Consider the following 26681-nt stretch of genomic DNA (forward strand, 5'->3'; position numbering starts at 1 on the left):
GGTATTGGCTTTTACTTCAGAAAAGTATATGCCAAACAGGGGAGATCCAGCACAGAACCCTGGATGTGCTGAAGTGTAGTTTAAAAGTACCTAGATAAGCCTTCACCTGTGATTCAGAACTGTGCAAAGAGCTAACCATGTAGAGGCCTTGAATCATCCCTGGTTTACCTTCTTTTCCTTAAAAGAACAAACAAGTGCTTAGACAAGCAGACTAATAAAGTCCTGACTATATATACTAAGCCTGTTAAACAGCATTTTCAATTAAATTAACAATTAAAAAACAAAAAACAAACCAAAAAAACATAGTAAGTGCATAATGGATTCAAAGAGAACTCTGATACCTCTACTGACAGATTTACTAGACTGAGGGGTAAAATGAGTTTGTCTCTGTAAAAATTAAGGGATATCTCTTTACAACAATATAATATATAAAAAAACAACATTCATAAGGAAATTAGTCTAAATGTAATCCAGATGAATTTGGTTTGGTTGAATGGGCAATTCAGTACTTCACACAAAATGTAAGATACAGAGTGGAAAAGAGTCTTCTGGAAATGGGGGCTCCTTATGGAGGTGTGTTGTGTAATGAGCTGTACTGCCCCTTTCCTTGTGCATCTCTATAGGGACATAGACACCTAAATAACTCAAAAATAGCATGTTTCTTACTCAAAGGTTATGCCTGCCTAGTACATACAGTCCGAGCTGAGCATGTACTTGCATTTGCTCTTCTGCCCTAGCCAGGTTATTCCTTATATCTGCACTGTAATGATTGAAATTCTAGGCTGAGCAATTTGCATGCATACAGGTGTGCTGTTGCTTTACATTGTATCAACCTATAACGAAGTCTGCAAGATTAATGAATACAGCAGAATTAATGATTTAATGAATTACAGCACTTGTATCAGATCCAGGAACAGGAAAAAATATGAAAATGGACATCATGTGCACTTTGACTACATTCGATGTAAAACTAATCCACATCAACACATACAGCCATATCTCATGGAGCCTCTACTTCCACAAGACCACAAGGCAAGACTCCACACAACTCAACATTCTGGTCACTGGAGACTCCATTTGTAGACACAACAATGTCCACCTCACCAGGATGAGTAAGGAGAAAGTCACAGTCAGTTGCTTATCAGGGGCCAGAGTCTGTCAAATTATGCATGAACTGGACCACAAGTACCAATATGACTCAGTCATAGTCCATGGGAGGGTAAATGACCTGAGATGTACCTCCCTAGACTATAAGAAGAGAGACAGCATGAAAATCTCAAAATATGTGTCTCAGGCTGGTATAAGCCTAGCATTGAGAAGCATTCTATCTTCCTCAAGGATGATGCCACAATACGAACAGAAAATGACTGACTTTATTCAATGACTTAGTTTCTGGTGTCATTCTAAGGGGTTGCGATACTTGTTGCATGGGAGGAGATGGTCAACAGATCATTCAGCTTTGCCAGGGATGATCTGCACCTCTACTCTCTAGGATTTTGAATATTAGCCCAAATATTGTCCTCCTTTATAGTCCTTTTTTAGGCAATGCCAAACTAAAAATACTTACAACATAGCAAATCAAAACCAAGAAAATCTAAAAATGTTACTGCTCAGTGTTAGGAGTCTAAACAAGAAATTCCACTTCCTACAAACTGCCCTCACCCTAGAGAATGCTGACATCTGTGCATTCACTGAGATATGGTTTAAAGTCGTGAAGAGCACCCTGGCATTGCAAAGCTATAATGCCTTCCACATATTTAGACTAGCTACTACACAGGCAGGGTCTAAAGGTGGAGGTGTCTTGATTTACAGAAAAATAAATAGACCTTAAGGCTGGTCAAGCAGGATGATCCACTCTAGCTTCTCCACCTTCAAATTACCTCAGGCAAAATCCCATACCATTTCCTTGCAAGCTTTAGGTCCCACTCCATGACCCAGGAAATCCATAACATGTATTTAAGCTTACTGGAAACACTCACAGTTTGACCCAATACCATATTCATGGGCAACTTTAATTACCACACTATGAACTGGGAATCATATATGACACTAAATGTGCAGGTACAAAAATTACTTAGATTTTGTAAACAGAAACTCCCTGGACCAGACTGTCAGTAAGCTGACCAGGCATGCAAACATAGTGGATCTGTCCCTCACTAATATGGGAAAGCACTGCACATCCCCTAGTATTGGGCCCTCTCTGGCAAGGTCAGACTACAAAATGGTCTCCTCTGAAGTTGAAATAAAACCTGGAGATTCAAATAACCCTGGAATGTTCAGGAAATACTCCAAGGCTAATTTTCTAAGATTAAGTGATAACCTGGTAAAATGTCAAGCCCTCCATAAACATTGAGAACACTGCTGCCTACATGGAACTGTTCACATAAACCTTACACAAACATGTTAGTAGCTGCATAGAAGTACCTGTACCCTACAGAACTAAGTAAAAAAAAACAAGTCATCCAGGTGGAATTACAACATCAACAGACTGTATAACAGAAGGAAGAAAATCAAGGCAAAAACTGGGAGGTGTAGCACCCAGCAGGATAAAATCACACTCAAACTAAACAAACAGATCAGAGGACAAATACAGTCTACCTAAGCCAAATCTGTGGAAAATTTCACTTGCCATGACAAGGACAACCACAGGGCATTCTTTAGCTATGTACACAGCCTCAAAGACAATACAAAATTGTGTGCAGAGTGCATTGTTACTGGAGCCACCTATACTGAGCCAGATCCTTGTATGTGGTGACAGGACTGGACAAATGACAGCGTAGAATCCTCAAGAAATGGAAACATTCCTACAGTGGGGCTAGGCCAGGCTGTGGGGGACGATGTCCCTGTTGTAGAAGAAAGTAGTAGTCCACAAAAATCACAAAAACTGATAGGCCAAAACAAAGCCATAATGAGAATAGAGTGGACTACTGAGAATAAGAAAAAATATATATTGTTACTGTTATCCAAGAAGCCCAACATTTCCAGACAGAAGATATACAAAAAGATTTAGATATAAATTAGAGGAAAGAAAAATATTTTCTCAAGAAAAACTGTCAAAAGCTTCATAACAGATCTATGAAAAACATTATGTAGACCAAGAAACCTTGGGCCGTTTGGAAAAAGAAGCGACTGAGGAAGTGCAAAAATAAAAGGAACAAAATCTAGAGATTTTTGAAAAGTATAAAAAAGAAATGCAGACATGAGAAAGAAAGAGAGATCTAATATGGTGCAATATTTATGCAAAGGAAAAAAAGCCAAATGAATCAATAAAAAAGCAGCTCCAAAGATATTTCAGAAAAAAGACAGGTAAAGGCATCCAGATATGGAAAATTTCACAATCCAAAAAAAAAAAATAAGATGACAGAGAGGGAACACAGAACACAAGTTAGCAAAGTAGAGGGTAAAAAAAATAGAAGATGAAGTTCTGGAATACTTGCGAAGGGAAGGATTTAGTGTAGAAAGTCTAACAGAGGTTATATCACAGCATGGTGGAACGAGTCCCCCAAGTAAGGCGAAAAGGAGGAGCAGAAGACAAATGAAGAAATATGGACATGGGAAAAAAAGAGATTTAATATGGTGCAATATTTATGCAAAGGAGAAAGCAAAACTAATCAATACAAAAATTGCAGCACCGAAGATATTTGAAGAGAAATACAGGCAAAGGCATCCGGATATGGAACATTTTACAGTACAAAAAATAAAACAAAGAAGAAAAGTAGAAAAGGGGATTACTAATGGAGAAGTAAAAGAAATAGAAACTGAGGATATGGATTACCTGCAAAGTGAAGGATAACACCACCGCAGGATACAGCAATGAATCCCCAAATTAAGGAGAAACCAGTGGAGCAGGAAACATCTAATCAGTTGCCATATAAAGATAATTTGGAGTCTTCCATAGAAAACCAGTACAAAAGTTCAGTTGGAGTTGAACAGCAAGGGAAGGAACAGGAAACGGTGGTAACTTTGATGCAGTCATTGTTGTGGTGTGAAATGCCAGTGAGTTTCCATATGAGTGAGCAATGGATGACACAGGATGAAACCGAAGAGAATGTGGTATAGGAAGATGCTCTGGATCTTTCTGTAGAATGCCCGCAGGAAATGGAAAACAAAGAATGTGTCCTTAGTTTAGAAGAAAATGATCTAAGAGAAGAGTTGCTTGATTTTGCAGAGATGGGCAGACATACTAAGATCAATGAAAGAAACAGACTACAGAAAATCAATAAAACCCAAAAAGTTGGAAGTTTGATAAAACAAATGAACTCAGTAATTAGAACTGTTCACAGAAATTCATGTGATACAACAGAAGTAAATAGGATATATTACTATGCAAACTATAAAGCAGGTAAGACAAGAAATGTCACTATTAGAAAAATATAGAAAAGGTAACAGATCAACAAAAATACTCAGAGACAGACATGATAAATGCAATACACAGTATCAGAAAAGATCAGAAGACCTATTGTGCACTATCACAAATAATAAACTAAAAATATCAGCACAGGCAGAAAAACTTGAAAGATATGCAGATAAATATAAAGGAAAAGTACAAAATTAGCAATTCATTGATGACCCAAAAAAAATGTTATAGAGAACTGGGAAACAAGGTAAAAGGAACTGAAACACCACCCAAAAAAGAAGAAATAGATACATTTTGGAAAATACTTATGAAGATCCTGTGGAACATAACCAATATTCTGAATGGATAGAAGAAGTAAACGAAAGAGTAAGAAGCTCAAATGTACAGGATATGAAATGGGAAGTAATGGCTCGAGTGATGCTAAAAGTATTAACATCTTTACATGAAGATCATGGCGCCAATATAAAACACCCACAACTAGGCAAGCCTTTTTCGAACTTAGAAATAAAAGAAAAAACAAATTAAGATTGACAAACAAAATCACTACATTTCCCTACAAAGGAAACACAGTACCAACCCACAAAAATTCTGGGCAGCAGTGAACATCCACCAGCCTGTAAAAACCACTACACCCCCACCCAAGTTAGAAGGTACAAAGTCAGACCTAGCCTCCAGGTTCAACAACTATTTTACCTCCTCTATACTTAAACTCATTGTGGTGATAGGTGAAGGCTGCCAGCCTAGTCAGATAGAATTTTGTAGATAATTCTGTCATTTGTAAATATTAATATAAGCCACATGCTTGTTCTCTTAAATGGAAAAAATGCTGTTAGATGTAGAACTGCAAAAATGTAACAACAGTGAACTCTGCTGTAATAAAGCGGATAAGTCAATTCTTTGATGTTAAAACTCAGAGCCGAGATGTCTAGATAAAGGCATTCTGCCTATTGTTTTGAGGCCAGAGTTAATGGCTAGAATTTACATGTATAATTTCTTTTATTGCTCTGGCTTCCTGACCAGTTGCAAGATCAAAAGGGCAATTAACCTATGAGTTCTGTTAGCCTGGGAACCAGATATAAATGATGTAATCTGAAATGAATCTGTGGTACTGTGTTATCAATTTAAGGACAGGAAGAATGAGAACATTTGAGCATTTTGTCTTGAGAACATCCAACTCACCAGATCTCTGCCTGTGTCTGTATGTAAGTAGGATCTTAGATTTTAGTGTTTGTCTTAGAAATAGCAAGGAACTAGGAAGATTAGACTAAGTGTTTTTCTGTGTTGATGTCAGAACTATTCTACTGTATTATTTTAAGCATTTTCCTGTGATCTCTGAACTCTTGACTAGCACTGTGTAGTAAGAAATATTGTCTTGTTCATAGGTTGATAGGTGTGTACTAGGCTAATGGCCCTGGAGCCTTTACAAGCCTAGCCCACAGGATTACCCTGGCATCATGCCACCCAACCTTAGTTCCTAGTGCCTCTGTCGAGTAGAGCCACTGGAGTGATCCCCGGCATGGATTTTCTATTTCCCATCCACTCATCAAGATTTCTGTTGAAGAGGGCCAGTGAGGTGCTCTGCTTGACATGTATGGGAAGTCTATTCCATAGCATGGGCAGTCTTTGGGTTATGAACCTGTCCCTCCAGCATGTTTTGTTGATTGTGGTAATGAGGTTGAGGTCTCTGGAGCATGTGGTGTGGAGTGATTGGGATTTCTTTAGATGCAGCATTTCTAACAGAGCTGGGTCAGACATGGCTTTGTAAGTCAGGCAGAGATCGCCTCTCAGTAGGCGATATGAGACAGAGAATAGTTGGAGTTTTTTTAATCTGTCCATATAGGACAAGTGTTTAAGGTCCAGGATCCTATTTGTGAGGTACTTTTGCAGCATCTCCAGTTGTTGCAGGTGTCTAGTGAGGTACACGTTAAATGGGGCATTGTACTCAATGACTGGCCTAATGAGGGAACATTAGAGGGAGACAATGACCTCTGTCTTCCTGGATGGAAAACCCTTTGTAATGAGATGTGCCACATTGAAGCGCTTTCTGACCACAGTGGCAATGTGGTGGTCAAAAGAGACGTTGCTGTAAATATGTGTTCCCAGATCTCTTATAATGCCTTCTGTGTTCAGCGGACTACCATTAATGTGGTAATTCAAGGGAACCGGGTTTTTCCCAAAGAGGATGAAGACATTTTTTGGCATTGAGCTTAAGGCCATGGTTCTGACAACAGTCATTGGTCTCATTGAGGCCTTTCTGCAGGATGTCAACATCACTTGGGGAGTTAATAATAGCTCCCAACTTGCAATCATCTATGAACGTTGTCAGCCAGAGTCGCTTTGTGTTGGCCTGGACTTCAAAGAAGTAGATACCAAACAGGAGAGGACCCAGGACCGAACCCTGTGGGACTCCAATTGTGACTGGTCAGCAGTCTGACTTGCAGTCAGCTACTTTCACACTTTGGGTTCTATCTGTGAGTCAGTTTGCAACCCACCTAGTGATATAGGAGTTGATGCCTAGCTTAGTAAGTCTTTCTATGATTCCTGAGTGGGAAATGGTGTCAAAGGCCTTGGCCAGATCAAGGTAGGCTGTACGAACCACCTTACCTTCATCCACAGCTCTGGTGACTGACTCAAAGAAGTCGACCAAGTTGAGCAGGGATGATCTACCCTTCACAAAGCCAAATTGTGTAGGATCTAGAGTTTGGAGACTCCCTATATCCTTGTTTATTAGGTCCATAATGATGCGTTCCATAGCTTTGCATATCAGACTTGTCAGGCTAATGGGGCGATAGTTCTCTGGGTCTGTAGTCGCTCCTCCTTTGTGGAGAGGGATGACTGTAGCAGTGCGCCATTCTGTAGGGACAAAGCCTAAGGTGAGGCTGCGACTGAACAGGGCACACAGGTGAGGTGCCAGTTCACACTGTATTTCATGTAGAACACAGCCAGGGATACTGTCAGGTCCCATAGAAGCTGTATTCTTGGCCTTGGACAGTGCTGTTTTAACCTGTGCAGCAGTAATACTGGGTGCCTGGAATTCTACTGGTATTGTGATTGGTCCTTTGAGGGGGAGAGGGGTAAAGTTAGCACTCAATCTGTCGGCCAGTATCTTTGCAATATCTGTTGGCTCGGTATAGGAGGAATCACTGTGCAGTAGCTCAGAGCAAATCTGGGTATTGCCATGGAGAGTCTTTACATAACTATAGAAGGCCTTGTGGTTGTCTTTACTATCTGTTGCAATTATGTTTTCATAGCTAGCTTTAGAGGATTTAATGAGGGCTCTCAAACTTTTGTTGAGGCTGATAAGGGAGCTTTTCCAGTCTTGGGACTTCACTTTATTCCACATCAGTTTCCTCCTTCTGTTGTAGAGTTTGTTTATGGCAGGGAACCACCAGATTGGCTTCCTTTTTTTGTCAGACAGCATCTTAGTTCTATTGGGTATGGTGAGATCCATGCATTTGTATACATGCTAATTTTTATTATTTATTATTAAATATTTTTAAACCTTTCAACTGTGGCTGTTTTGTGTAGAGATAATTTAAGCTCTGGAGTACATTGCATGTATATAGTGATACTGTCACTCCAAATAAACCTTGACTGTTCAGTTGCACTTACCATTTGGATAATAATATTGCACAGTATAATTGGACACCCTTTCATAAGGGCCTTTGAGTAGCTTATATATATATTAGTGGGTGGTGGCAGTGATTTCTACTGCATAGTCTGGGTAAAAGGGGCACAGCTGTAGAACCTGCGCCATCCTTCCCCAGGAGTGTCTGTGTGGTTTTATATAACTCTTATCTCAAAGTGTGTGTGTGTCAGCTACTTGGGTACGGACACAAAGCACTGGTTGGACAGACAGGATACTGGAGGTTTTAGCTTCCCCACTAGGCTGAGATCTGGACCCTATAGCTGTGCCAGTGGGGAGTCTGATTGGTGATCTGAAGAGAAAGGGAGAAACCAGCCCCAGACTGACTGTGATCTCTGTGTGCACTTAAGGGAAATTGTACTTTACTGTGTGTGTATTTATTATCCGTTCCCTATATGGATGCCCCTCACTGGTGTTAGTGATGAGGATTGAGGCTCCTTGATTGCTGGGCCAGTGCACGAGTGTCACACTCATAAACAATACAAGTCCCACGAACCTCCCACAATCCCCTAAGGCCCCAAAAACATTATCGCCTTCTCACTCAAGCCAGTACCAGTATCGACCACCCAAAACCTCCTAGCTAAACTCAAACCAACCAACCTCGCCGCCGACAGTTTTCCCACTGAATACCTTCAAATTGCATCCAGGGCCATAGCTTACCCCATTTCATTACTAATAAATAGATCCATTACTGAACACACCATCCCATCCTTGTGGAAAATCTCATTCATCATTCCCCTTAACATGGGTGGTCCCTCTACTGACCTCTCTAACTACTGACCCATTGCAATCCTGTCACCCCTATCAAAGAGTCTAGAAAGGTGCATTCATCACCAACTCCTCATCCACCTTCTCTCCATCAACCTACTGTCCACAGCACAACATGGCTTCCGCCTGTCCCATAGCACCACAACTGCCCCAATTAACTTTACCAATACTATAAACTCATACAGGAACCAAGGCAGACTAGTCTGTGCTACCTTTCGAAACTTATCCAAAGCATTCAATACGGTTTCCCACAATAAACTCTTAATCTGCCTCTCTGAACTCAACAATGACACCCCCCACTCTGCTCTGGTTCAGTAGTTACCTAAACAATTGCCAACAATCTGTCAAATGGCTTAACTCCCTATTCCACACTCCTTGTCACACCAGGCGTACCACACGATTCGATTCTCGGCCCCATTCATTTTAACATCTTTACAAATCAACTTCACTTAGCAACCACTAAAGCTGAAATATTCCAATACTCTGACACATAACTGATCTGCTCTGCATCTGATTTCCAACTTCTCCAACAAAAAGCCCAAGAATCCTTCACAGAGATAGAAAATTGGCTAAATAAATCACAATTGATACTAAACCCAAAGAAAACTCAACTTATGGTGTTCCACTCAACAAAGGCTAATGACTTCACCTTCTCCATATTATCATCCAACAAGACCCTCATCACCCCAGACCTAGAAGCCAAATTACTAGGACTTACAATTGACCAGCAACTAAGATACAACAAACATATATACCTACCTCCAAATTTCACAAAAAGCTAGGGGCCCTCTACCGCTGCAAAAGGTACCTACCTTCCGAGTCTAGAATTGCTATAGCAAGAACCTATCTCTTATCAACATTACTTTATGAATCCCTAGTACTAACAAACATAAATAAAACTGACTTAACAAACATTCCACATCCTACAACAAAATTGCCAGGTTTGCAACTAATGCCAAACGATGCTCCCACCACTGCCAATCCCTACATACATTATATTAGCTAGAATTTCCATATTTATTACGATACCACCATCTCAACCTGGCACACCAAATACTATATTATCCCGAGAAAACCCCTGCCCTGACTGGCATTCTAAACTTCTACAATTCAAATAGATAATTATGATCCAGTAACAAAGCTCTGATCGAAAATATCCCATGTAAAAACAGCTCTGGGGAATCTCTTTTCCGTCATGAAGTTGCTAAAACAATCCTGACCTTGGATTACAAAATTGTACCTCCACCTTCAAAGACCTCCTTAAATCATACCTTTAAACCAACCATTTATGTAACTGTAGCGCACCTCACTGAAGCCTCACCCTACTGTAGGTTTTTATTTCCTTATGCTTCTGGGAAATACTAATATTGTCCTCTACTGATGCTCATTGTATATATTGCAAATATTATACATATCTTCTTACTATGAAAATGATTTGCACAAATATTGTAACTATGCTTACTCCGTGACAGTGCTATGCTCACATATTTGTACTTAAACTTTGTACTATTAACTTGTTAAACTTTTCCATAGCATGTTTCCTAATTGTTATCTTTTACACTTTGTAAGCTAAAATTGTTACCATGAATTACTCTTTATTCTGTAACTGTACAGAGCTTTTCTCCCCAGGACTCTGCTGAAAATGGACACTAGCTGTCCAGTCAGACTATCCTGGTAAACAAATGTTAAATCAATAAATAAGTAAATGAGATTTAGCCATGGGCAAGAAATATTTATATGCACACCCTGAACAAACACCAGTCTGGTTAACAGGAAAAACAATACTCCTATATAAGCGTGAACCTGCAAGCTATCCTAAAAACTATAGACCAATAACTTGCCTTCCAATGATATATAAACTATACACTGGAATTGATGCTGACAGACTTTATAGTCATTTAGAAGAAAACTCAATAATGGCAACAGAACAAAAGGGTAACAAAAGAAAGTTATATGGAACAAAGGACCATTTCATAGGTTCATAGGTTCATAAGTAGGTACTAGGCTATCGGCCCTAGGGCTTATACAAGCCTAGTCAAAAAGGCACCCTGGCTTTCGCCACCCAAGAAAATTATTTTCTTGTGCCCCTGTCGAGCAGAGCCACAGAGGTGATCCCTGGGGTGAATTTTCCTATTTCCCATCCAATCATCAAGATTTTTCTTGAAAAGTGCTAATGAGGAGCTTTGTTTGATATAGATAGGTAGTTTGTTCCAGAGTATGGGAAGTCTCTGGCACTGAAATCTATCCCTCCAGCATGTTCTGTTTATTGTGGTAACAAGGTTTAGGTCTCTAGAGCATGTAGCTTGGAGGGATTGGGATTTCTTTAAGTGGAGCATGTCCAACAGCTCTGGGTTTGACATAGCTTTGTATGTTAGGCAGAGATCGCCTCTGAGTAGGCGTTATGCGACAGAGTAAAGCTGGAGTTTTTTGAGACGGTCTGCTTAGGGCATCTGTTTGAGGCCAGTAATCCTCTTTGTGAGGTATTTCTGCAGCCTTTCCAGTTGTTGTAGATGTCTTGTGAGGTACATACCAAAAGGGGTGTTGTACTCTGTAATGGGTCTAATGAGTGATGAGTAGAGACAATGACCTCTTTTTTCCTGGATGAGAAACCTTTTGTAATGAAGTGTGCCACGTAGAAGGATTTCCTGACTACTGTGGCAATGTGATTATCAAAGGAGAGATTACTGCCCACCTGTGTCCCAAGGTCTCTTATCACACTTTTGGTGTTACGTAGACTACCACCTATGTGGTAACTCATGAGTACAGAGTTTTTACCAAAAGTGATGACAATGCCCTTTTTGGCACTGAGCTTGAGGCCATGGCTTTGAAACCAGGCATCTGTCAAAGTGAGGCCCTTTTGTAGGATGTCCACATCGTTAGGAGTTTCAATTATGGCTCCTAGTTTGCAGTCATCTGCAACCTTTGTTAGCCAAAGTCCTTCTGTGTTAGCCTGTACTTGAGAAAAGTAGATACCAAACAGGAGAGGACCCAGGACTGAACCCTGTGGTACTCCACTTGTCACTGGTCTGAAGTCGGATTTGGAGTCTGCTACTTTCAAAGTGTGGGTTTTGTCAGTGAGCCAGTTGGCAACCCATCTTGTGACATAGGGATTTATACTGAGTTTAGTGAGTTTATCAATAATTCCAGAGTGGGAGATGGTGTCAAAAGCCTTCGCAAGATCTAGATAGGCTGTGGGAACCACCTTACTCTCATTTACGACTTTGGTGACCGCTTCAAAGAAGTCAATGAGGTTTAGGAGACATGATCTGCCTTTTACAAATTGAACTGGGTGGGGTCCAGAATTTGGAGATTACCAATGTCTTTGCTTATAAGTTCCATCACCTTGCAGACCAGGCCCATTAGACTAATGGGCAGTAGTTCCCGGGGTCCATGGTGGCTCCCCCTTTGTGGAGTGGGATAACCGTCGCTGTGCGACATTCAGTGGGGACAAAGCCTGAGGTGAGGCTATGATTGAACATGGTGCTTAGGCGGGGTGCCATTTCATTCTGTAGTTCATGTAGAATGCAGCCTGGGATGTTGTCAGGTCCCTGGATGCTGTGTTCTTGGTTTTGGAGAGTGTGGTTTTTACCTCTGCAGCAGTGATTACAGGAACTTTACATTCTTACGGCATAGAGATGAGCCCTTTAGCGGGTGGGGGGGGGAGGGTAAAGTTAGCACTGAACCTATCTGCCAGGATGTTGGCAATATAAGTTGGTTCTGTATATTTAGTGCCATTGTGCTGTAACTCAGAGCAGATCTGAGTGTTGCCATTGAGATTCTTGACATAGCTACAGAATGCTTTGTGGTTGTCTTTAGAATGAGTGGCAATTTTGTTTTCATAACTAGCGATGGAGGATTTTATGAGGGATCTCAGCTTCTTACTGAGGCTTACCAGAGAGTTCTTCCAGTCTTGGGATTTTACTCTTTTTTGCAACAGTTTCTTTCTTCTGTTGTAGAGTTTGTTTATGGCAGGGGACCACCAGTTTGGCTTCCTTTTTTTGGAGGATAGCATCTTGGTTCTGTTAGGGATAGCACGATCCATGCACTTGTGTAAGTGCTTATAAAGTGCATTTGCGTAGGATTCAGCAGTCGTGCCTCTATTGTCCATCTGCATGGGTGTTGTGAAGTTTGCCACTTCTGTCTTAAGAAGCATGAAGTTGGCTTTGGAGAATTTTTTTATGGTGGTTTCCCTAATGGGGGGTGGGGGCGGGATGTGGATGTCTAGGCTGATTAGCTTGTGGTCGGATCTGACCAACGAGGAATTGACCTCTGGCGTGGAACACCGGTTGCCCATGTTGGTAATGACTAGGTTTAGGATATTACTGCCCCTGGTAGGGGTGTGGATAAGTTGATCCAAGGCATTGGGATTTATGAATTCCAGAAAACGTTGAGCAAAAGAGTTGGTACATGAGTAGTTTTTCCAGTTAATGGTGGGGTAGTTGAAATCGCCCGTTATTAGGATGTTGGGTTGTACCCTAATATTTTCCAGTGTATCAAGAAATGAGGAGTGGGAATCCTGGGGCATGGTGGGGATCTGTGGCAAGTTACAATTTGGATTGCGGCCTTGCCCAGAGTTAGTTGCACTTGGATAATCTTGGATGCATTATGCTGAGAAACTAGCCTGGAGGTGTGGATATCCTTAATGAATATGGACACACCTCCACCTTTAGTGTTTCGGTCCAGGTTAGGTGGCTGAAAGGTGTGGTATGAATTATAGCCTGGTAATGCAGGGGTGCTCTCTGGAGCTTTGGACCAGGTCTCTGTCACTGTACAGATGTCGATGTTCTCCATTTTAAGGAGTGCCTCAAGTGAATGCATTTTGAGGTTTAGACTTCTAGCATTGAGTAGCATTACTCTCAGATTTTGCTTCCTTGCACCTGTTACGGTGGTGAATTTGTCATTTGAACCTTGCCTAAAAAAGGAACAATAGGGGTGGAAGTATCCGGAATCCCAAGGGTGACAGGTGCAGGCCATCTCTGGCAAAGCATCGTGGTCTGTTGATCATGTCATCCCAGGCAGACAGATACTGGATCCCCTTAGAATGACACCAGAAGTTTAGCCAATTGTTGAAGTCAATCATTTTGTCCTTGTACTGTGGTATCATTCTGGGTGATGGCAGGATGCTATTCAGGACTAGGGTCATACCTGCCTGGGCTACGAGATCGGAGAGCTCCTCCATGTCTCTTTTCATGTAGTCAGGTCATTCACACTAACATGGACAATGACAGAGTCATATTTGTACTTGTTGTGGAGTGACCTGAGTGCGTGCGTTATGTAGCGGATCCTGGCACCCGACAGGCAGCTGATAGTAACTTTCTCTTTGTTTAGCCTGGTGAGTGGAACATCAGTGTGCCTGACTATAGAGTCACTTATGACTAGAGTGTTGGGTATGTTTTTATGCTTTATGGGCTGTGGTTGAGTGGCACACTGAGTTTGTGGGCTATGTGTTATTTGGGTTGGGTTGGGGGGTGGAGGTTGCATGCGTTTCTGCTTTGGAGGTCTCTGTTGCTTGAGCAGATTTGTATTGAGAGCCTCTGCGAATGTAGGTGTGTGTTTTGTGTTGCTATGTGTGTGTTTTGGTGGTGTAGGTTTTGAGGGACTATGTGATGAGTGTGATGTGGTGCAAGTGTTTACCTTCTCCTCTTGACTGTGTACTCCAGTCTTCGGTGAAGAGAGCTTTGCTTCCAGTTTGGCTATATAAGTGCATCTCTCACAGGTTGTAGTGTTGGGTGGTAGGAGGAGAGGGTTGTCTGTGTGCATGAGGCAGTTGTTGCATTGCCCCAAGATGCCCAGATTCATCAGGTAGACAGGAGAAAACACCATGAGCTTACCCTTAGACATGCCTGGATAGGTGCTTATTTATTAAGTACTAAAAATTGTTTTCCTCTAGACAAGTGAGGAAAGTTGAGTGCTGTAGTAATTTGTAGCTTATTTAGTGTTTACAACGAGTTCTGAGCAAGTGCTGAGCTCAAAGAAACAGATTTGAGTGCTAAAACTAAAACATTGGCTAGTTCTAAGGGAAAATTTGAAGAGCAGACTTTATGGCGTCAGGAATAGTTTAACCCTAGCTAAGCAGCGATGCATAAAGTGCATTCTTTTTATATAACAGTAGCAAATGAGCAAACTGATTTAAACAAATTAACCAATAAAAAACAAATTTGCTGTTAAATAAAGTCATAATCGAGAACTGTAAAAAGGGGAAAAAAATCTAAGTATGCCATTTGACAGTACCCGACATTCATGGATAAAAAGTGCTTAAAATGTATAACATACACCCTACACTGATCGATTACATTACAGCAACCATGAACAGTGGCAAACCACTTTGCTGTGAAACCATGATAAATGACAAATTATTATTCCAGGGATAAAAATTCAAAGGGAGATATTCCAGGTGACTCTGTCATCGCTGCTCTTTTCTCTTTCCCTTAACCCATTAAGTTGTCTACTTAACAGATTAGGTCATGGCTCTAATTTGGCCCCCAGATAAAAACAAAGTATAAAGATTTCTCATCTTCGTTTTGTGGCCATTTTAAAACTGTATAGTTCATCAGATGAGGAACTGAAAGCACAACTGCAAGTGGTCAAACCTTTTTCAGATGATATAAGAATGTCATTTGGTCTTGATAAGTGTGCAAAAGCAATATTTAAAGCAGGAACACTGCAGCATCAAGAAAACATCAGCCTGGGAGAGGAATATGATATAAGAGGGCTTCAGCAAGAGGAAGTGTATAAATATTTGGGAACTGATGAAGGATCAACAGTAAAACATGAACAAATGCAAATAAAACTTAGTAAGGAATATTTTACAAGACTAAAATTAGTACAGAAAACAGCACTGACATCTAGGAAAGTACAGTTGTGTACACTTACCATAAATTTAGATGTTCGAGTGTATTCACTGTTGCAGTCATTACATTTGGGTAATCTGCTGGCAGGTTGCACTCAGTCGGCCTGAATTCCAAAGTCTTGGGTCCTGCGTTGGTTGCTGTCTCCTCTTCCGTGACGTCAGGTCGTCAGGGGTATAAAACATGCAGCCGACACCATTTTCTTTAGTTTTTCTTGCCTCCGATGTCAGGTGCCCCCAAAAAGGTAGCAATATTATATATATATATATATATATATATATATATATATATATATATATATATATATATATACATGCATCAATATAAACTTTACCTTCATCTACAAGCAAATACACCACATAGGTTGTAGAAGATAGAGAAGGAAAGATAAACTGTAGAATGACAGGGGGACGGCGGGAGGGTAACCTGGACTGCAACAGTGAATACACTCGAACATCTACATTTATGGTAAGTGTACACAACTATACTATGTTCTTCGTGTTTCACTGTTGCAGTCATTACATTTGGGTAGAATCCCAAAGCTATGGTTGGGAGGCTGGAGATAAACAGCATTAGGTGCGGCTATAAGGCCTTGCAGCACTGCAGTGGCAAAGCCTGCCCTGGACTTAGAGTAGAGAGGCAAATGGTCTGTCTGTCTGTCTTTCACCTTTTCCCGGTTAGGGGTCACCACAGTGGAACTCCGGTCTGCTAATGATTTGCAGTAGATTTTTAAGTGCTGGCTTGCCGGGCCTAACGCACAACCTTCAGCGAAGGAAGGCCCATTCACGCATGTCGATACACAGAAGACGCTCTAACTGAGAATCGAACGTGCAACATCTAACTGTGAGGCGACGATGGTAATGCTTTGTAAAGGTGTGAACAGAACTCCATGTAGCAGCCTCTAGAATGTCTTTGGTTGGTAATCCTCTGAGAAAGGCTGCCAAAGTAGCTGCAGCACTGGTGGAATGAGACCTAATGTCCTTAGGCACAGGTTTACCATGGTGTAAGTAGCAGAAACGGATGCAGTGGCTTATTCACTTTGAAATTGTCTGCTTTAAGATAGCATTTCCTTCTGATCCTGCAGCATATGACACTAGTAATTGCTCAGTTTTTCTTAGAGCTTTTGTCCTGCGCAAGTAGAATCTTAGCTGTCTGTGTACATCCAAGGAATGCAGAATTCTCCCCCCTTTGTTCTGCGGATTTGGATAAAAAGTTGGCAGATGAATAGTTTGGTTAAGAGCCACACTGGAAACAACCTTAGGCATAAAAGTAGGATTTGTCCTCAGAGACACCCTCTCTGGGTAAAATATAATAAAAGGCTCTACAGCCATGAGGGCCTGTAGCTCTGAAACTCTTCTTGCTGAAGTAATTGCTAGTAGCAGAGCTGTCTTCCATGATAAGAACTTTATATCAGCGGTAGTGGCTGGTTAAAATGGAGGCAGGGTGAGCTTTTCTAACACATAATTAAGGTCCCATGCAGGTAATGGTGATCTTCTAGGAGGCCTTAGGTTTTTGGCTCCTCTAAGATACCACTTTAGTAAAGGATGAGAACTGTTGGTGGCTCTGTATTGTAATGAGCCGAAATGGCAGAGGCATGGATTTTGATTGATGAGAAAGATAGGCCTTTGTCAAGTATCTCAGCTAAGTATTGTAATATCTGAGGAATATGTGGTTCTGCTGTATCAGTTCCTTGTGCTTGATTCCAAGCACAGAATCTCTTCCATTTGTCCGCATAAGGTTTTCTAGTACTAGGCCTACTGGCTTCCAAAATTACATCCATCACAGCTTTACTGAGAGTTGTTGTTTGTATGATTACATGATTAGCTATGCTGCCAGGTTCAGAGTCTGTAGTTGGTTGTGCAGGATCTGATTGTTTTGCTGGGACAGTAGTTGTGGTCTTTGAGGCAAGGTCCAAGCTGGGTATTGAGACAAGTTCCTTAGGATTGGGTACCAGTATTGGTGGGGCCAGTCCGGGGCAATTAATATCATCTTTGGCTTCTCTTGTCTGACTTTTAGGAGGACCTTGGGTAGAAGAGGCAGAGGAGGAAAGGCGTAAACTGACAGGTTTTTCCAACTGAAGGATAAGGCGTTCACTTTCCATGCTTGTCTGTGATAAGTCCTTGTGCAGAATCTTTTCAATTGATAATTTTGAGGAGAGGCAAATATATCTATGTCTGGGCTCCCCCATTTCTCTGTTATCATGCTGAATACTTGTGGATTTAGTTTCCACTCGTGAGGATCCATCAGGTTTCTGCTTAAATCGTCTGCCAGAGTGTTCTGTTTTCCTGGCAGGAATTGAGCCTGAAGATTTATTTGGTAGGTCAAAACTGTGTCCCACAGTGCCATGGCTAATCTGCAAAGGGGGTATGAGTGTGTGTCCCCTTGCTTGTTTATATACTACATGACTGTGTTGTTGTCCGTCTTTATCAGTAGTTGTCCTGGATGAAGTAAGTCCTTGAAGGCTGTTAGGGCATTTTGAACAGCTAGCATCTCTTTCTGGTTGATATGTAGATGCATTTGATTTGGTGCCCTAATGCCCTGAATGCATCTTCCTGCCATGTGGGCCCCCCAGGCATAATCTGATGCATCTGCTGTTAAGGTTTGGCTGGCAGGGGGTAGAGTGAAGGGCCGTCCCATGTTTTGGTGACAGGCCTTTGCCCACCATAGAAACTCCTGTTGCAGGCATGGGATGAGAGGAATTGTTGTTTCCAGACTGTGTGAATGTTGACTCCATAAACTTTTTAGGTACCATTGAAGTTTCCTCATATGCAGTCTTGCATATGGAATTAGTAGGATGCAGGATGCCATGAAGCCCAGAGCCTGCAGAATTTGTCTTGCAGAAGACTGGGTTTTTGTTGCCATCAGTTTGAAGTAAGTAGTCAGTTGCCTTTGTTTGTCTGGCGTGAGGTAAGCCATCTGGGCAGCTGTATGCAAACTTGCACCCAGGAATGTTATCTTTTGAGAGAGTACCAGTTGTGACTTCTTTTCATTTATTGTGTACCCTAGGAATGCTAGAAGCCTTTTCACAAATGCCAGGTGTTGTAGAAGAGTGTCCTTGTTCTCTGCTTGAATGAGACAGTCTTCCAAGTAAGCATATATTTGAATACTTCTTTGTCTGCAAAATGCAATTACTGGTGCCAGGCACTTTGTAAAGACCCTGGGCACAGTAGATATGCCAAAGGGCAGTGCAGAGAACTGGTAATGTATTAAGCCAGCCTTGAATCTGAGGTATCTTCTGCACGACTGTCTTACTGGGACATGCAGTTAAGCCTCTTTTAAGTCTAAAGTCACCAGCCAAGCATTCTTGCCCAGTATGGGCAGAAGCTGTTGCAAAGTGAGCATTTTGAATTTTGGAATGTCCAGGTATGTGTTCAAAATCGATAAATCCAGTATTGGCCACCAGACCTTGTCCTTTCTGGGTACCAAGAACAGTTTTGAGTAAAAACATTGTCCTTTTTCCTGTTCTGGTACTGTCTGAATAGCCCCCATATCCATGAGGGACGTAACCTGTTTCCATGACTCTGCCCATTCGTTTGTTGGCAGGTCTGGCCAACCATTTGTCATTGGCAGAGTGTGGAAATGGAATCTGTATCCTTGTGATACGATGTTCAGTACCCACTTGTCCTGGGTTATTAACTGCCAATTTTGAGCAAAAAGTGCTAATTTTCCCCCTATGGGTGCTGCCAAAAGATAAGTGCTTGGTGTAGGCAGAGGGAAGTCATTGGGATTGCTTTCTGTAGGTTTGCACTTTATCTCCTTCAGATTTGGAGGTGGATGCGCCCCATTGCTTTGACCTGTATGAGTCTTGAGCCTGGTACCTGGAACCCTTAGGGTGTCTGGATTTGCCCCTTTGAGCTCTGTCTGACACAGGAAAGGACCAATTTTTTGTAGGCCAGTGTCTACTGAATATAGGTGGCTGCACTTGTAAGAAATCTTTAACAATTTGCATAGACTTAGCTTTGTCTTCCATTTTCTTTAAAACCTCTTCTGCCTTAGTACCAAACAGAGAATCAAGCTGTAAAGGTGCATCTAGTAATTTAGCTTAAACATGATCAGGCAAATTTTGTTCCTTTAACCAGGCATGCCTCCTAATCACAGATCCAGTTACTGCGGCCCTGCAGGAGGCCTCTAAAGAATCAAAACCACATTGCAAAGTATGCTTTCCAACTTGTTCAGCTGCATGCAATAATTCCTGCAATTTCTTATTTTCTGCACATTCTGAAATCAGCATCATTTTCTGTTTCAGCAATCCCATAACAAGTTGTTGGTACTTAAGCATATGAAATTGACAGTTTAAGGCCCTAATTGCCAAGGTTGCAGATGTATAAACCTTTTTTCCCCATCTGTCCAGCACCCTTGAATCTCTGTCGGAGGGGGTAGGGTTTTTTGCTGTTGAGGCCTTAACTCCCTTTGGACCCTGTGAAATAGTTTCAGAAACAGCAGCAGGGTTTCTAAATAAAAAAATTATGAGAGTCAGGGACCCTGTAATACCTGTCAGGCTTACTGGGAGCCGGAGGTAAAGAGTCAGGGGTTAGGCTTGACTCCAAAAAAACATCATCCACAATGTCTAACACAGGGGGAATGGCTAAAGGCTTGTGCTGAGGGAGAAGGAGGAAATCCCTGAGCCTCTTTTTTGATTCTGAGAAGTCTTGACTCTCCCAGTGAAAATGCTACCTCAAAGTATGCAAGGTTTCTCCAAATGAATAATCCTCAGGAGGAGATGCAGATGGAAAAGACTCCTCAGCATCAGCATCCTCATAGGGAGGTAAAGATAATTCCTGATCAGAAGAGGAATCAGAAGAAACCTGATCTGAAGGTTCATAGTCAGTGTCTTGCCTAGGCCTCTTATCTGGAGGGGGATGGGAACCCCTGATCAAGGTAATAAGGTCTTCAGCCATTTTGATCATCTGTTTTTTAGGTATAGAGGCCTGTGCACATGGCACAGGCGTAGCTTTTTTAGTTTTAGAAGGTGTCTTTGCCTTTGGTTTTGCAGCTTTCGTCGGTTTGATATAAAAATGTTGAGGTCTGAATACACCCTCAGAAGCCGGTGCCTGCTCAGCGGCTCTGGAACCATCCGAGGGAGATACATCCGTCGGTCCAACACCTTCAGTATCTTGCGGCATGCCGGACTCCACATGGGTGTCGGTAGAGGCCTGCGACTCGAAGGTAGCGGGTATCAGGGGCTGCGAAAGCGCCTCACTGAGTACCGGAAAACTGGCGATTGGCTTAGGAGAAGCTTCGTCATCGGTTTTGGATCTTGACTGCCTTTCTCTGTCCTTTTCTTTGCGTTTTTTATGTACTCCGGTAGTCGGATTGCTATCCGACGACATCTCTGGGTAGTTAAATCTGTTTCCAAAATACTTAGATGCAAAAATATACCGACGCTTAATAGTGCGTTGGTTAAATCTAGCACAAAACCGACAGCCAGGCACGTTGTGATCAGGGCCTAGGCAAGGAATACAGTATAAATGAAAATCCTTATGAGGTATTTGCTTCCTACAAGTAATACAATTATTAACTTTTTAATCGATATAAAGCAAGAAAAAAGTTTCCCCAACGGTGTACTTAGCTTTATTGAAGACTTAGGTTCTGAAACTCAAACGCGAATATTTCAGTAGTCGGCTGACCGGCACTTGCGAAATGCTTCTGCTTCGGGCACCACGCGGCAAGAAAGACTAAAGAAAATGGCGTTGGCTGCATGTTTTATACCCCTGACGACCTGACATCATGGAAGAGGAGACAGCAACCGACGCAGGACCTAAGACTTTGGAATTCAGGCCGACTGAGGGCAACCTGCCAGCAGATTACCCAAATGTAATGACTGCAACAGTGAAACACGAAGAACATCAAGGTCGAAGCTATAAACCAATTTGCCCTTCCCGTCCTAATGTACAGTTTTGGAATGACTGACTGGCCCTAAAAGTTGTTGGATCGGTTAGACAGGAAAACAAGAAGGATGCTTCATGCTTATGAAATGATTTATAAAAATCAGTGTATACCAAGATTATATATTCCCCATTCTGAAGGAGGTATGGCCCTCCTTGAAATTGATTACATGTATAGATCAGCAATTGTAGGACTGCATACATATCTGCTGACCTCACAAGACCCAAACATAGTGAAAGTTTTAAAACATGAGAATAAGTCTATGATGACTTCCCTGTTTAGTTTAGCAAAGCATATAAGCAGCAAGTGGGAATGGAAATGAAACCAGTAGATAAAAATCAGGCAGCACCTGAATGTGCCAAAAAACAAAAAATATAAGGTGAAAGATCAGATGAGAAGGCAAGAAATGTGAAAAATGCATAAATATAGTTGCAAGTATAGAAAAATCTTGGAACAACCTCATGATGATTAGGACCGAATGCAGGAATGGTTAAGGAGAGGAATTTAAACCAAAACTGTCGGTAAGCTTCTGAGCCCCGCAAGCCTTTCTGTGTTGGAAGAAAGCCTTCTAGCTTATCAGTGTGAGTGGTAAGCACTAGGTAGCCTGTCTACCACGAGAGAAGAGGTTCTTGGCTCAGAAATTGTAGTTCATTGACCATTTGGACAGTTTGTCCATCTCTTTCAACTTTCTGGTTTAAAAGACCACATCTGCACTTGTTTCCCATCTTTCCTGTAACTAACCTACTGGGTAGCACTAGAAAGCATTAAACTGATACATGCCTTCTAGCTTAGAAGAGAGACTTTAGAGTGATCATCAGTTTTCTGTACTTTCTTGATGTACTTAACTGTTTTCTGCCTAAATGCAGATTTTCAAGCGTTTATTGTGATTTAAAAGGTTGTTGTTTTCACATATTGTACTTATTCGACTGCCTGCACTTTTAAAAAGTTGTTTTTTGTTTAAATAATTTGTTTAACTGTTGTAGGTTACACACAAAAGTGTGATAGCTTTTTCTGATAGTTTGTAGTCGTTTAAAGCTGTTTTAAGTGCATTTTTTACTGTTTTTGCCTTATCTTTTCAAAAAACAAAAAAAAAAAACAAAACAAAAAAATTCTTTGTTTCCCGCCTTTCTAAGCTAGTATAGTCTAGTTTTCAGGCTATTGCTGAATTCAGGGCTGTGATACTAGTTTCTGAGTTGCCCATACCCTACTTGGATAGAAGGAAGTTTCTCTGTTCACTTGTGAGAGAGGGGAGCTTTGAGCAACCTATCTGTCCCTGGAGGAGTGGTTCCAGCCCAGAAGCTAGTAGTTTATTGGCCATTTTGGGCTAATTTATATCTCTTTCATTCCCCTACTATAAAAACTGCGTTTGCACGATTTTGCGCACCGGGCAGTGCCGGTTAGCTATGGTTAAATTATTCCTGGCTCCACTAAGTCTCCTCTTCAGTTTTTCCCTTGAAACTAGTCTAACTCTCAACCTAAGCACTCAAAAAGCATCTTACAGCCCAGCACTTGCTCAAACCTAGTAGCAAGCACTAATATACTCTGACACTGATTGCCCAGCAGGGCAAGGCTCTTTATTCACCCCTCACCAACCAAGCAACTAAGCAGCTCACCCTACTATTCAGGCATGCCCAAAGGGCAATTTCAGGTGCACTCTCCAGTCCAGCTGGATAATCTGGGCATCCTACACAGACAACCCCCTCCTCCTACCACAAAACACTAACATATGCGAGAGATGCAATTATACAGCCAAACTGGAAGCTAAGCTGTCTCCACCCAAGACTGGAACAGACAGTCAAGAGGAGAAGGTTAATACTTGCACCACACCTCTAGCCGCACACAGACCTACTAAAACAGCGCTGGAAAAAAATACACATAAATACACAAAATCATACTCGGAGGCTCTAAATAAAAACCTGCAAAAGCATCAGAGACCTCCAAAGCAGACATCCAAACAACCTGCACTTCCCGTCACAAACCAGACAACACATAAAACACAAAATCAGTGTGCCACACAATCACAGCCCTTAAGACGAAATAACATACCTAACACACTATTAATAGGTGACTCTATAGTCAGGCACACTTATGTCCCACTCACTAGGCTGGACAAGCAGAAGGTTACTGTTAGCTGCCTGTCAGGAGCCAGAATCCGCCACATAACACAAGCACTCAGGTCACTCCAGAACAAGTACAAATATGACTCTGTCATTGTTCATGTTGGTGTGAATGACCAGAGATGTACCTCCCTGGACTACATGAAAAGAGACATGGAAGAGCTCTCTGATCATGCAGCCCAGGCTGGTATGACCCTGACCCTGAGTAGCATCCTGCCCTCACCAAGAATGATACCTCAGTATAAAGAAAAAATGATCAATTTCAACAATTGGCTAAGCTTCTGGTGTCATTCAAAGGGGATCCAGTGTCTGTCAGCCTGGAACGACATGCTCGACAAGCCGCGTTGCTTCGCAAGAGACTGCTTGCACCTGTCACCCCAAGGCTTTAGAATACTGGCCAAGGCTCCAGCTGCCCCATAGTGCCTTTTTTAGGCAAGGCTCAAAAGTCAAACCCACCTCCATAAACAGCACAATTAACAAAAAACTGAGGGTTATACTCAATGCCAGGAGTTTAAATCTCAAAATGCACGCGCTCAAAGCACTCCTCAGTATGGAGAACGTCGACATCTGTGCAGTAACTGAAACCTGGTTCAAGGCTCCAGACAGCACCCCAGCACTACAACTCATAACACACGTTTCGGCCACAGAACACAGACTGAAACACAAAAGGAGGGGGTGTATCCATATTCATCAAGGATACCTACACCTCCAGGTAAGTGGCGCAGCATGATACCTCTGAGATCATCCATGTGCAACTAACATTGGGCAAATCTGTAATGCAAATTGTGGCCTGCTACAGGTCACCCTCCATGACCCAGGACCACCACTCCACCTTTCTGGAGACACTGGAAAACATGAAGGTCCTACTGAACACCCTGATATTGGGCGATTTCAATTACCCTACCATTCACTGGGAAAACTACTCGAGTACAAATTCCCAGGCCCAGCGCTTCCTGGAATTCATCAACTCACACGCCCTGGATCAGCTGGTAAACTCCCCTACCAGAGGTGAAAACATATTGGACCTGGTCATCATCAACATGTGCGACAGGTGTTCCACACCGGAGGTCAACCCGTCACAGGTTAGATCAGACCATAAACTAATCACTTTGGATGTCCACACCCCACCACCTCCCCAACTAAGGAAACCACAGTAAAAACTTTTCTAAAGCAAACTTCACCTTACTTAAGACAAAGCTGCTAAGTTTCACAGCCCCCACACTAAAGGATAAAACTGCCCAAGATGCAGAAACCTTTACAAATGCACTCTATGAGCACCTACAAGGATGCATGGATCATGCCATCCCTAGCAAAACCAAAACTCACTCCTCTAAGAGAAGGAAACCAGTTTGGTGGACCCCTGCATTAAACAGGCTATACAATAGAAGGAGGAAACTAGTTCAGTAAAAATGCAAATCCCAAGAAGGAAAGACATCCCTGATCATTATCAGTAAGAAACTAAGGTCCCTCATGAAGTCATCCAAGGCTAACTTTGAAAGAAAAATAGCCAAGGATTCAAATTATAACCACAAAACCTTCTTTAGCTATGTTAAGAATCTAAGTGGCAACTCGCAGATATGCACTGAACTAGTGCAAAATAGCACAAAATAGACTGAACCTACTGATATTACCAACATCCTGGCAGATAGATTCAGTGCAAATTTCACCCCCCTCTCACCTCCAAAAGGGCCCACAACAATACCGGAAAAGTGTAGTGTCCCAAAAATCACAGACGCACAGGTGAAAACAGCCCTTTCAAAAGCCAAAAACACAGCATCAATGGGACCAGATGGTGTCGCAGGCTGCATCTTGCACGAACTACAGAACGAACTAACCCCCCACCTAAACACGCTGTTCAGCCTTAGCCTCTCCACAGGCTACATGCCCATAGAATGGCGCACAGCAATTATTATTCCTCTCCAGAAAGGAGGGGCCACAACTGACCCTGGTAACTATCGCCCCATAAGCCTGACTAGACTGGTCTGCAAGGGTATGGAGCGCATCATCATGGAACACATTAACAAAGACATTGGGAAACTCCAAACACTTGACCCGACCCAGTTCGGCTTTGTTGCGGGAAGATCATGCCTACTAAACCTGGTTGACTTCTTCGAAACAGTCACCTAGGGCATAGACGAGGGAAAGGTGGTTCACACAGCCTACCTTGACCTCGCCAAGGCTTTCGACACCATTCCCCACTCGGGTATTACAGAAAAACTCACCAGCCTGAACATAAACCCCTATGTCATGAAATGGGTCGCCAACTGGCTTACAGACAGAACTCACACAGTAAGAATAGCGGGCTCCAGTTCCGACTCTAAACCAGTCACAAGTGGTGTCCTGCAGCCCACGAAAAGAATACAAAAGTAGTTGAAATTGCTACACCCAGTGACTACAGTGTCTTGTGTACAGACAGACACAAAGTCATAAAATACCAGGATCTGCAGGAACAAGGGCTATGAGGAAGAAGGATACCCAGACAGTTCCAATAGTAGTAGGAGCAATGGGTCTTATAAAAAATAATTTACAATCATACTTAGATCTGTTACTGATAAAATAACTCCATATGAATTTCAGAAGGAGTCATTAATGGGCACACTGCGGGTGCTGTGAAGAGCACTTCCAGCTAACATCAAAGACTGAAACAATACTAATTTCATGAACTTTAATTATACTTTGACTTAGGAATGGGGTCTATTCCCGTCATGATATTAGAAACCAAAAAGACCTGAATAAATTAAAAAAAAGCCAGAAGATATAGCAAACCTACTGGCAAATTCAGCTCCAACTTCACCCATCTCTCTCCCAGCCTGCCCTTAGGAAATACTGTCAAATATAAACCCTCTTAATATCACTTGGGAACAGGTCCTTAATGTCTTCTCTAAGGCTAAGAACGCTGCAATGATATGCCAGACTGCCATCTAAAATAGCATGAAACATGACCTATCACGCCCTCTGGAATCACCCCAACACTAACACTTGAGCCCTCCACTCCTCAAATAAATCCCTCTTACACATTTCCAAATCTAACAATACTGCTGGTGACTCTCTTTACTCCA

General features: G+C 42.0%; 1 protein-coding gene across 1 annotated transcript in view; it reads right to left on the bottom strand.

Annotated features, from left to right (window-relative positions):
• Positions 1–26681, bottom strand: part of ABCB1 (ATP binding cassette subfamily B member 1) — a 1009232-nt gene that overhangs the window by 286281 nt on the left and 696270 nt on the right. The window lies entirely within an intron of this gene.

Source organism: Protopterus annectens, chromosome 3.part1 (genome assembly GCF_019279795.1).
Source record: "Protopterus annectens isolate FY-2018-M chromosome 3.part1, PAN1.0, whole genome shotgun sequence".
NCBI classification, from domain to species: Eukaryota; Metazoa; Chordata; order Ceratodontiformes; family Protopteridae; genus Protopterus; species Protopterus annectens.